A 12,123-nucleotide genomic window follows, 5' to 3' on the forward strand; every position below is an offset into this window, starting at 1 on the left:
AAGAAATTAGCAGAAACAGGAGAACAATTTAGATAACAACAGCATTGTAAAAACAAACAATTTTGAAAACCGTAAGAACTATGATATATATCATGATTATCCAGGACTCTAGAAGACTGAGGATGAATTCAAAATAGAGTATTATATATATATTCTGAACTTGATCAATGAAGGAATTTGTTTTGTTTGATTATATGTATTTGTTATGATAAATGTGATTTTCTTTTTTTTAATGGGGTAGAGAATAGATAGGAAAGAAAACAGATTTTTCATTAAAAAATAAAACTTTAAAAGAGTCATGAGGGATGGAGGGATTATGGGTCATTGTGAGCACATAGTTTTAGGACTTTAAGATAAGGACAAAGGGGAGTGAAGCATAGTTAGAGATGGAAAGGTAAAAGATAATGATCACATAAAAGAAACTCAAAATTCTTGAATATGGAAATAGAACATTTGTGGGTGGTAGCAAGATCAAGGATAAGATCATCTCTATAAGTCGCTGAGATGAAATGGAAGAAAAGGCCATGGGAGCTGAATAGTTAGGGCATTTGAAGGAACATTAACAAGTATGTTAAAGTCCCCTAGAATGAGGGTAGGATTGGGATGATCTCTAAAATGTAATTTAGTTTTAAATTGTACTGTCAACATTTAAGTCTTAACTATGATGCTTACCCTGGAAGATCATTTAACTTTATCTAGCTTTTGTTTCTTTTTTCATCAAGTGAAAATATTAGTCATAGCAATTCACTCATTATCTCATACATTCTCTATCTCAATTATGATATGTAATAGCTATGTAATTTATGGCAAATTATTTTCTCTCTGCCCAGTTTTCTGATTTGTCAACTGAAAGTTAAGTCAGTTTTAAAATCTGTTCTATCTCAATTTTAAGAATTGTCTTGTTTTCTCCCTAAAGCAAAAGGGAAACTTATTTAAGGAAATAGAAACTATAGCTAAGGTTATTTGGCTATTACTTAGAAAAAATTCTAGTAACTGTCATCATGTTAAGTCTTATCAGTTTATCTCCAAGTAAGAGGTATGCAACTCTTTTCCCCCTTCACAGAATGGAGGGAGGTATCAAACAGTACAGCCCACAAAAGCACTAAGAATAGTTGGGGTGGGTAATTTAGCAAGCTCAGCCCCTTTTCCTGGAGTCTCTGTCAACTACCCTTAATTTGTAAGCTTGCCAGTTTTCTTGAAACCATCAGAATAAACATCATCAGCCCTGAGAAATAAGCCTGTTTAGGATTTATAGTTTCTAAACAAGGAATGTGATTACTAAGAATTTATAAGCCTGTATAATGATTGATTCTTTGCACCAGGATAACTTTAAACATATAAAACATGTTAAACAAAATTTCTTATGTGTTTAACTCCTGGTAAACTTTTAGAATAATGTATCTAGTCCTAAACTGGCGATTGGTAGAATTTGCTATTAGAGATAGGTAGAACTTTTTTAAAGATAAAATCTCTTGGGTATTGTAACTGATAGTCATTTGAGTTCTGAATTTGATTACCTGATTATTAAATCAGTAGCCCATCCTTCCAGAAAGAGAAGGGATTACCTCTTAATATGCTTTACTGAAGGTATAAAGAGGAGAATTAAGAATCAAGTTAATTATGAAAGATTTAGGGAAGTTACCCAAAGAACTGAGGAGAATCCTCCCCTCTTTCAAGGACACCTTGTAGAGGCTCTAAAAAAATAATAGTAATTTGGACCCCACTTCTCCAGAGGGGATCACTGTCCTCAGCATGCATTTTATTAATCAATCTGCTCCAGATATTCCGAGGAAGCTACAGAATTTAACCTTGGGCCCCCAAACTTCCCAGACTCAGCTGTTAGAAACATCTTTTGGAGTCTTTAATAATAGAGACTGAAACAGCTGCAGAAGAGCAAGACCACAAGACCAGAGCTAGAAGCAAGGAACAGGCTCAATTTTTAGCTGCTGCCATATCCAGGAACTATGGGGATGAGTGCTTTAAATGTCACAGGCAAGGCCACTGGGCTCGCAGCTGTCCTCGGAGGAAACTCCCAGGCTCTTGCCCCAAGTGAAATCAGGAGGGGCACTGGAAGAGAGACTGCTCACAGGGGTTAGGCTGTGCCCCTAAATCCCTGCTCTCCAGTCTGCTCAGGACCAGGAGTTTGGGAGTTAGCCAGGTTCCTCACTGAACCCAGGGTAGCTTTGGATGTGGCAAGTAAATGGGGGCCTTGTTTTCTATCTTGCTCTGTCACTCTGGTCTTATCTGCTCCTCTCCCTATAGAGTAATGGGGATTGAAGGGAGACTTAAGAATTGTTTCGAGACCTCCCCTCTGTTTTGCCAGTTTGGTGGCCTGTTATTTAAACACTCCTTTCTTTCAGTTTCTTGTGAGTCTCCCAGAAATGTTCCCATCCTACTGGTAAGAAAACTGAATGGGGAGTTTCCTATGCTACAGAACCTCAGATCAGTTAATGAGGCAGTTATTCCAATTCATCCCATTGTGCCTAATCCCTATACTATTCTCACTCAGATCCCAGGGGACACAAAATGGTTTTCCACTCTAAATCTTAAAGATGCTTTCTTTTGTATACCATTGCATAAATACTCACTTTATGAGTGAGGAAAAATTCTAAAATTGTTAACTAATGCCCTTGAAGGGGCAAATGCAGGGAATATAAGCCCCCATCAATACACATAGCAAGTATGAATGGTATCTTGACCTGCATCCCCACCTGAGAGGCTTCTCTGATTGCAGCCATAGAAACTTAACTTCCAGCCCCCTTCCCACCTTGCAGGGCCATGAAGTTTCGTTGTTTAAAGGCCCACACAGTCCTATATATTTGTTAAGATCCTGAAAGCTAAACCAATCTCTTCTGGTGCCCTTAGCCTTACCTAAAGCCACCCTAGGGGACTTGACTCAGGCCCAGACCCCTTGCTTACTTCTCAGAGAAACTTGGTGTCTTTGGAGTGATCGTCCTGTTTTAGAGCTAGCTGCCACAACTCTTCTAATTGAGGAAGCCTCCAAGTTCACCCTAGGCCAACCACTGGAGTTCTAACTCCCCGCCAAGTTCAGAGCATTTTTGCCCTCACAGAATTTTAGAACAAGAGTGAACATCTATACTGACTCCAAATATGCTTTTCATATTTTGTACACTCATGGACTATTTTGACAGCAAAAAATTTTCCTATTAAATATGCAAGGGAAACAGGCTTTCATATTTCACTGCCCATGCTGCTGCCCATTTACCCCTTACCATGGCTCAGAAGAAAGGGGACACCTTTCTCCTTCTGGGTGGTTTCAAACACCTCCCCTCTCCCTCCCCCCAGCTTCTAATCCTGGAGATCAGCCAGTGGTGACTATGACTCAGCCTTCACTTCCCAAATAACTCAAAAGGTGATTGAGGGATTTAAGATTAGCTTTCTTTCTTGTTACTTCCCACTTTTTCCAGGTGTACTTGGAACAAAACTCAAAGGACGAGAGTTTTTTATCCAGCTCTCTCAGTGTCACTCTGTGAGTCCCCATCAGAGGGGAGAGAACTCCTTAGTCTGACTAAAGACTAGGGAACTCCATGAGCAGTGGGGGCAATCAGGGTTGGTGGATGTGCCATCAGCATCCCCAAGGCAGTCCACATATGTGACCTGATGCATTATTTTGCAAAAGCCCCTTTCCCAAATGTCACCATCCCCACCCAGGATGCTACCCCATTTGTGACTACTTGCCCTCCCAGAGGAATAACTTTAACCTGACTATCCTTTGTTTTCTTGCCAGAATGGATATCCATTCCAAAATTATTCCAGCAAACTCACTCATAATGCTTCTACATCATCTTCCTTGAATCTTCTTCATGACTCCAGAAGCCAGCTAGTAGAAACTTCTCTATGGCCTACACCAAGCTACTCACTTAAAAAAAATGCTCTCCAATCCCTTATGAAACTTATTTTTACTGGTCACAAGTTAGGAGAAACAAACATCTGTCAAATATGCCCAGTTTGTGAAAGGGCTGCTAAGCCCTCCACCCTGAAGCGTTATCTGGAGGAGGGGTAAATACTTGGGAAGCACTGGCAGATGGATTTTACAGTATGCCCTTCTCAGGGGCTTTAAAGTGCTTTTCGGTTTTTGTTGTCACCTTTACTAATTGGGTAAAAGCCTTCCCTTGTAAGACTGAAGGCTCAGGTTTTTGCTAACAGAGATCAAACCTAGTTAAGATTAATTGTTAACTCCACTCTGCATGTCATTTTCTCTACCCAATGCTTCACACTCTTTAAACAGGGTTCTTGCGCCCTAGGTCATCTGAGTGCTCCTTTCACTATATATAATGCCCTGCTTCAGACACTGCCCCCAGCCGTTCAAGGAGACAAAAGTGGGCATTTGGGGGAAAACATCCTTTGGTATTTATCCTAGAAAAAGCTGTCTGGATAAGCATTCATGATAGCCTCATCTCCCCCTCCCAGCTTTCCTCTGTGTGGGGTTCCTGGCTATTGTCCCTACTAACTCCACTTTTAAATTATTCTTTTTGCTCCTATTTGACCCCTGCATTTTAACCTACTTGTGAGATTTCTTTCCTCCAGGTTCCAAGCTATGAACTTCCAACTATTTGTTCACCTTGAATACCACTAGCTAACTGATTCTGACATCCAGCACCCCCTGAATGCTGCTGCTGCCATCTTGCCTTCCCTCCCCACTGGGCAGGGCCTTCTACTACGACTCTTATCAGCATGAAGCAGCTCCAGAAGATGGAGACCTCTGCCCCTTTGTCCCAAATGAATTTGGGATTACATACTGCTTGAGAGGGGAAAATATGTATAACTGATACGGTTAGGGAACCAAATGATGTGGTCAATGGCAGTGCAGAGAGCTCCCCTCTTTGGTGGGCGCAAGTCCAACGTGAAAGAATTCACAAACCTGAAATATTAGACTGGTAAAAAGGAAGTTTATTGGCACTGAGAAGTTAGCTTTTGCTAGGAAGACTGACTTCCAAGTGACAAAGTCCTGGCAGAGAGATAAAAGTCCTAGGAGAGAAATCCTGGCAGAAAGAAAAACAGAGGGGCTAACACTGAGAGGAGAATGTCTTCTCAGTGGGCAGGGGTCCTGACAGACAGCTATGCCAAGAAGAGAGTTTCCTTGACAAGGCATGATCCTGCTTTTGGGCCTCTGCAGATTATGAGTTTAAAATTGCCTTTTTTGATGCATTGTTGGTGGAGTTGTGAACGAATCCAACCATTTTGGAGAGTAGTTTGGAACTATGCTCAAAAGTTATCAAACTGTGCATACCCTTTGATCCAGCAGTGTCACTACTGGGATTATATCCCAAAGAGATTATAAAGAAGGAAAGGGACCTGTATGTGCACGAATGTTTGTGGCAGCCCTTTTGTAGTGGCTAAAACTGGAAACTGAATGGATGTCCATCAGTTGAGAATGGCTGAATAAATTGTGGTATATGAATATTATGGAATATTACTGTTCTGTAAGAAATGACCAACAGGATAATTTCAGAAAGGCCTGGAGAGACTTACACGAACTGATGCTGAGTGAAATGAGCAGGACCAGGAGATCATTATATACTTCAACAACAATACTATATGATGACCAGTTCTGATGGACCAGGCCATCCTCAGCAACGAGATCAACCAAATCATTTCCAATGGAGCAGTAATGAACTGAACCAGCTACGCCAGAAAAGAACTCTGGGAGATGACTAAAACCATTACATTGAATTCTCAATCCCTATATTTATGCCCACCTGCATTTTTGATTTCCTTCACAAGCTAATTGTACAATATTTCAGAGTCTGATTCTTTTTGTACAGCAAAATAACGTTTTGGTCATGTATACTTATTGTGTATCTAATTTATATTTTAATATATTTAACATCTACTGGTCATCCTGCCATCTAGGGAGGGGTAGGGGATAAGAGGTGAAAAATTGGAACAAGAGGTTTGGCAATTGTTAATGCTGTAAAGTTACCCATGCATATATCCTGTAAATAAAAGGCTATTAAATAAAAAATAAATAAATAAATAAATAAAATAAAATAAAATTGCCTTTTTTAGGAGATCAATTAAATGAGATTACTGCCCCCAAGCCTAGATTTCCAGCTGAATGAGACCACTTAAGTTCAAGCTAAGTAAGAGTGGTCCTGGACTAATTTCACCTCAATAGAGGTGCAGCTAGTTCTACCAATATAACAGAATGAAGCCCCTAATTTTGATTCCCTGAGGCGGACCTGTCCCAGAGGAGAGTTTCTCAGGAGTTCAAGGAGAGTTTCTTCCCCCCAAAGTTAAAGGACAATTTCAGGGTTCCCACCATCATAACTTCTAGGGAAATATAGCAGTGGTTTTGGGGTCCTCTGACCTTGGGGCTTCTGTTCTGGCAGTCTATCTGATTCCAAAGTCCTTTGGCTTTGCCCCCACTCACCCACCCTAGAGATGCTCTTGTTCTGACAATCTTCCTGATTCTGGAGACCACTCCTGAATTCATTGATGACTGATAATCTTGTCAAGGAGAAGCAAATTCCAGAGACCCCTCCTCCTTCCTACCTATGTGGCACAGAATTAGCATATCTATGATGGAAAGCTGAATAAATGTGTCTCTTTGCTTTTCATTTCTCTGATAATTTCTTTTAGAAATTCAGCCTGCTTTTGTAATGGCGTTACGATTACGATATATTTTGCCCCTTGACTAGGAGATGGGTTCAAACCTGCAAATTTTTTTAAGACACCTGGAGACAATGATCTGTGACCCCAAACTTTTGGGGTCCCCTTCCCACCCTCAACACAAGGATATATGACAATAAATAATCCCCTGAGAAAGAGAGATTAACCCAAACTTCTACAATTTCATACCATCCAAGCTATTTCCATGGAACAAAACGCCCCTCCCAATTCATCTCTTCTAATCTCATCACCATGATGCTAATCCAACCCTTGAAAAAACCTCCCACAATCTCCTCCCCCCTCTTAGTGGAAGACTTGATAGGTAGTGCAAATAAATAGTGTGTCAGTCCTGGAGTTAGAAAGAATCATTTACCTGAGTAAGTTACTAAGCTATGTGAACATGGACAAGTGACTGAATTCTATTTGCCTCAGTTTTTCCATCTGTAAAATGAACTGAAAAAGGAAATGGCAAACCTATCTACTATAGTATCTTTGCTTAGAAAACCTTAACAGAAAGTTTCACAGAGGACTGAATAACTACAAAATGGGGGAAGTACTTAATTCCTCTCAAAACCTTCTTTCATTAAGGGCTGAAAGACTTGGAGACCATTTCATTTTGTATCAGCAACATTGCCTGGTTTCAATTTCAAAACTATATGCACATGGTGCTCCTCCCCCATTAAATTACAAACTCTTAGAAGGCAGGGACTAACCTTATTTGTAGCCCTAGAGCCTAGTTGAGTGTCTGGAACTTACTAAATTAATAAACTGAATAAATTAGTTTCTAAGATATTAAGAAGCTGTGTGTATTCATGAAAAAATGTGGTTGTGGTTAAGTGAAAGCTATATGACAAACTTTTAAGTATTTTAAGTATTTAAGATTGTCCCATTTAACATTCTTGTTCTATACTTTGCATTCTGGATGTTGAAGAGAAATATATTTCTTAGTAAGGAAGAAAAGATTTCTCTAGAAACTGAAATCCTTAGATTTCCATTAGATTAAATTAAACAATCATTAAATACCTACTATGTTCTTTTTATTATTAAAGCTTTTTATTTACAAAATATATGCATGGGTAATCTTTCAACACTGACCCTTGCAAAACCTTCTGTTCCAAATTTCCCCCCTTCCCCCATCCCTTCCCCTAGATGGAATGCCTACTATGTTTAAGACAATATGCTGGACTATAGGACTATAGCAATATAATGCAGATCCTCATCCCAAGAATTTTTAAGCCTGATGGTGATGGTTGTAATGGGGTCTAAAGGAAGACAAAAATCTGCAAATGAGGAAATTAAAAGTAGTTGATCTCTAAAGACTTTTTCAATTCCAACATTGTATGATCCTCTGAACTGTGGTAAAGGGAAGAATTAGAATAGGTACAAATTCAAAGGAAAGGTAAAATTTTGTGAGAAATTTGAGGGGAAAAAAATCATTTCCATTTCAAAAATTTAGGGCTCTTTGACAAGGATGGAATGTACCTAATGTAAGCCAATAAAAAAATGTGATTAGAAAAATCCTCCTCTCTAGGAGGAAAACTCCCTAGATCATGGGTTCTTAATTCTAAGGGGTTTATGGATATTTTTCTGGGAGTTTATGAAAGGTAGATGAGAGGGGGAAGAATTAATCTTTATTTTCATCAGCCTTTTACTGAAATTTTCTTCCACTATTGAAAAAACAAACAAACATTACTCTGAGAAGAAATCCATAGGCTTCACCAAATTTCCAAAGGGATCTTTGACACAAAAATGTTTAAAAAGCCCTAAATTAAAAATAAATAAAAGCCCTAGACTGTATTTATCTACCAAAATAGACAGTAAGGGATAACAGCAGCAACATAAGAAACATAAAATCAGTAGGGAGGATCATCACATTTTGCAGGCAGCAATGTCTTAGAAAAGAACTATAAAAAAACAACCAACAAAAACAAAACTTCATATGTCTATGCATAGAGGTGTCAAGTAAGGATAATAAACTCTGTAAATTAGAAATCCATAAAAAGAGAGGCATAGTGGAACTTACTGACTGATCATTGAGATGGATGGAATTGAAGACTGTTAATATGGTTCTAAAAAGATATATATTATCTAAAGTAACAAAAGAAATAAAATGGACAGTATTGTAGTATATATTTTTTAAAGCTACAAATACAAATGCAACCCTGTCTTAAATTGCCTCTCTCAGAAATTTTGGATACTGTTCCTTTATATATAACAAGAAGGAATATATAACACTCTTGGGGAGTGAAAGTTAACTGTCATCTTTGAGAGAATCTGAAAAGTCTCCTCAGAGGACTGAGCTTAACTCATTCTGTGCAGAAAAGATTGTAATGCCAGGGAAACAGAGGCAAGACAGAGATTGGTTTTTAATCTTTTAATATGGAGAGTTTTCAGGCCAGCTGACTGGATAGGACTCGTGCAAAATCATTCAGCCACCAGGAACTGAGGATTTTAGCTAATAAGGGTTTGCAACCAGGATTCAGAAACCGAGAAGACAATTACATTTTACATTTGCTATCTTTACTTCAGAGAGAGTCTAGAGAGAGAGAAGTTGGTATTTCCAGCTTTGGATTGTGGCTCAGGCCCTATCAGACATTCTTGGATAGATAGGGACTATAACTTGGGTTTTTAGGAAGGAGGCAAGATAACAATTCTATTCCAACGTAGTTTTGGACAAGGATAGAGTCAGAGTGGCAGGCACCTGGAGATTGTTTTTCTTTTCTATTCTTCATTGTGTCATAATGGTATATAAAATTCAATTTCCAGTCCTAATTGTTAAGGGACAGGTCAATTCTCCAAGAGCCTCCACAGCTGTGGATCTGAAGCAGTTGCAGAGCAGCCTTTGCTGACACAGGTGTTGTGGACTGGGAATGAGATAAATTGGAGACAGAGGGAAGAGAGGTCGGACAACACAATGGCCTCTCAGTTAGAGAGGTCAGAGAACAATAACTGCCTCTTGGTCTCCTTGTATCACAAGAGGAGATCCGTTCTGGGTTGGATCTCCAGCAGCCACTGTCAGGTGGCTCCCGTGTATTCCAACACCTAATGGCTAGGAAAGGCAGGGGAGTACCACCCAACAATATTTTGAGAATAATTCCTGAGAGATATTAATTGCCATGCTGAGAGAACTAAATCATTGGATTATAGTTCTTATGTTTTCCAAAAGTTAACAGTTAATGTCCATGAATAAAAGTGACTCTGACTATTATCTTTTTTGTAGCAATAAATATATTTTTGAAATATTAATGTATGTCTTCATATTATTTATTATTTATTCATATTATTAATAAATTATATGTGTGGTAACAGGGATACTTGTCTAAACTTAAGAGAATGAGGTTTGAAATTGAGAGAGAGAAAGCTTATGAAAAAAGAGTTTTTAATAAACTGGGATGGGTGGGTGTTGCAGAACTAATTAATTAATGATACAATTTTTGTGTTTATAACATAATGGTGGCCATCCCATAGAGTCCTGATGGAGATGGGCTTTGGGCTTTGGCCCCGTCCAATAACAAGTGTCCTTGTTGAGGCTGAGAAGGGACCCCAAAAGACTGCACTCACAGACTGGCATTGCTAATTGTCTCAAAAGAATTTGCAGGCTTGAACCCATTTCCAAGTCAAGGGGTAAAGTTTATTGTAATTGTAATGTTAATTGCAGTGGGATAAATTCTAAGAGAATTTAGCAGAGAAACAGAAGCAAGGAGACACATTTATCCAATTGTTCATGTCATTGATATGCTAATTTTATGGCCTGGGGGTAGAACCAAGGAGTGGTCTCAAGATTTTGTTTCTCACTGACCAGCAGACCTAGGACTATCCTAAAGCTGAATCCTTTAGAATCACTGACAAATTGTTAGAACAGAAGCCCCTTAAGGTCAGGGGACCTTAAAATTCTCCCTGTCTGCCCTAGAAGCTATATTACATCAACCTGAATGGGGTACTTCCCTTGGAATTCTGAATCTGTGTCCTGTCTACAATTAGAAAAATAAACAAAATGCTGAAGAGTCCCTTATTTTAGAATTGAAAAAAACCAAACCAAACCAAGACAAAACAAAAAACAAACAAACAAACAAAAAAACCCTTGAAAACAAAAACCAATTTCCTATTGATGCTCCACCAACACTGTAAAAGAGATTGAGGGACTCCAGTTTAAAAAGGAGAGAAAACTTCTGACTCCAGCTTTTCTTTAGACTTTTGCTGGGCTTCTTGTAAGCAGAGGTCTCTGATTGTCCTTCCCTAGCAGTACGGAGAATGCCTGCGTGTGGCACCTATTTGATTAGACAAGTCTTATTTATACCTCACATGGTTCCCAGGTTGCCTTTTTTCCTTTGTGTTTCTTTTCTTGAGTATAGATAGTATAGTATAGTATAGTATAGTATAGTATATATATAGTATATATATATCTATATATATATATATGTATATATAGTGTGTATATATAGTGTATATATATATATATACTATATATGTATATATAGTATATATATATATACACTATATATGTATATATAATATGTATATATACTATGTATATATAGTATAGTATGTATAGTATAGTATAGTATAGTAATACTTAATACAGAATACTAAAGATGATATGTATAATAAACATAAGACATATCTATATCTAAATATATGTCTATATGATGTGGGAAAGATTCCTATCTTTGATTCCCAAACCCCTCTGGAGAATGTAATTGCCCTTTGACTCACAAATCCTGGTCCCTTTGAATTCCAATAGAAGATCTGGACCTGTCCCAGCCCCACCCGGATCTGAGCCAATTTTGGGGCTACATCCAAAAGCCCTTTGAGCTAAGTCTCCTATTATAAAAGGGCCACACTGGGAACCCCTCTTTGCAGAGATTCCAAACATGCTAGTCGTGTGAGGACCCTCTGTCCACTGGGTCCTCTGTCCAGTGTCCTCCTTATCTCTACCTTCACCTATTTCCTACTTCCAAACCCAATAATAAACCTCTTTTATCAATCTAGCTCTCGGGCTAATAAATGCTTTTATTGGGGACTCACACCGCTACTAGACCTCATTTACCACTGTATCCTTGCGCTGAATCCAAGGGGGTTACAGGGGAGCTCTGTTTGACTCTCTGTACCCCAAACCTGCCACTAGACCTTAACTAAATCCTAATTTCGTTTAGGTACCCCAAATCTAGACCTCAATATATAGCTATATCTATGTACATCTTCATAGGCAAACAAGTTCCACAAGTTCAGAGATCCTGGGTCTCTTGGTTGGAATCAATTGAGAATAGGGAATGTTTGTATTATAAATAAAATAGGTCACAGGCTTTGTGAAAGAATTTGCAAACCCAAATGAATACAGGTGGGAAGTTTGTGGCAAAAATGGGTTTATTACACTGAGAAGAAAATATCTTCATCAGATGGCAAAATTCTTTTTTTTTGTTGTTGTTGAAAAAATTACATGACTTTATTACTGCAATTTCTAAATGAGTATGTTAGAGAATATACATGTCT

The sequence above is a fragment of the Sarcophilus harrisii genome, chromosome 2, assembly GCF_902635505.1.
Source record: "Sarcophilus harrisii chromosome 2, mSarHar1.11, whole genome shotgun sequence".
Lineage (NCBI taxonomy): Eukaryota > Metazoa > Chordata > Mammalia > Dasyuromorphia > Dasyuridae > Sarcophilus > Sarcophilus harrisii.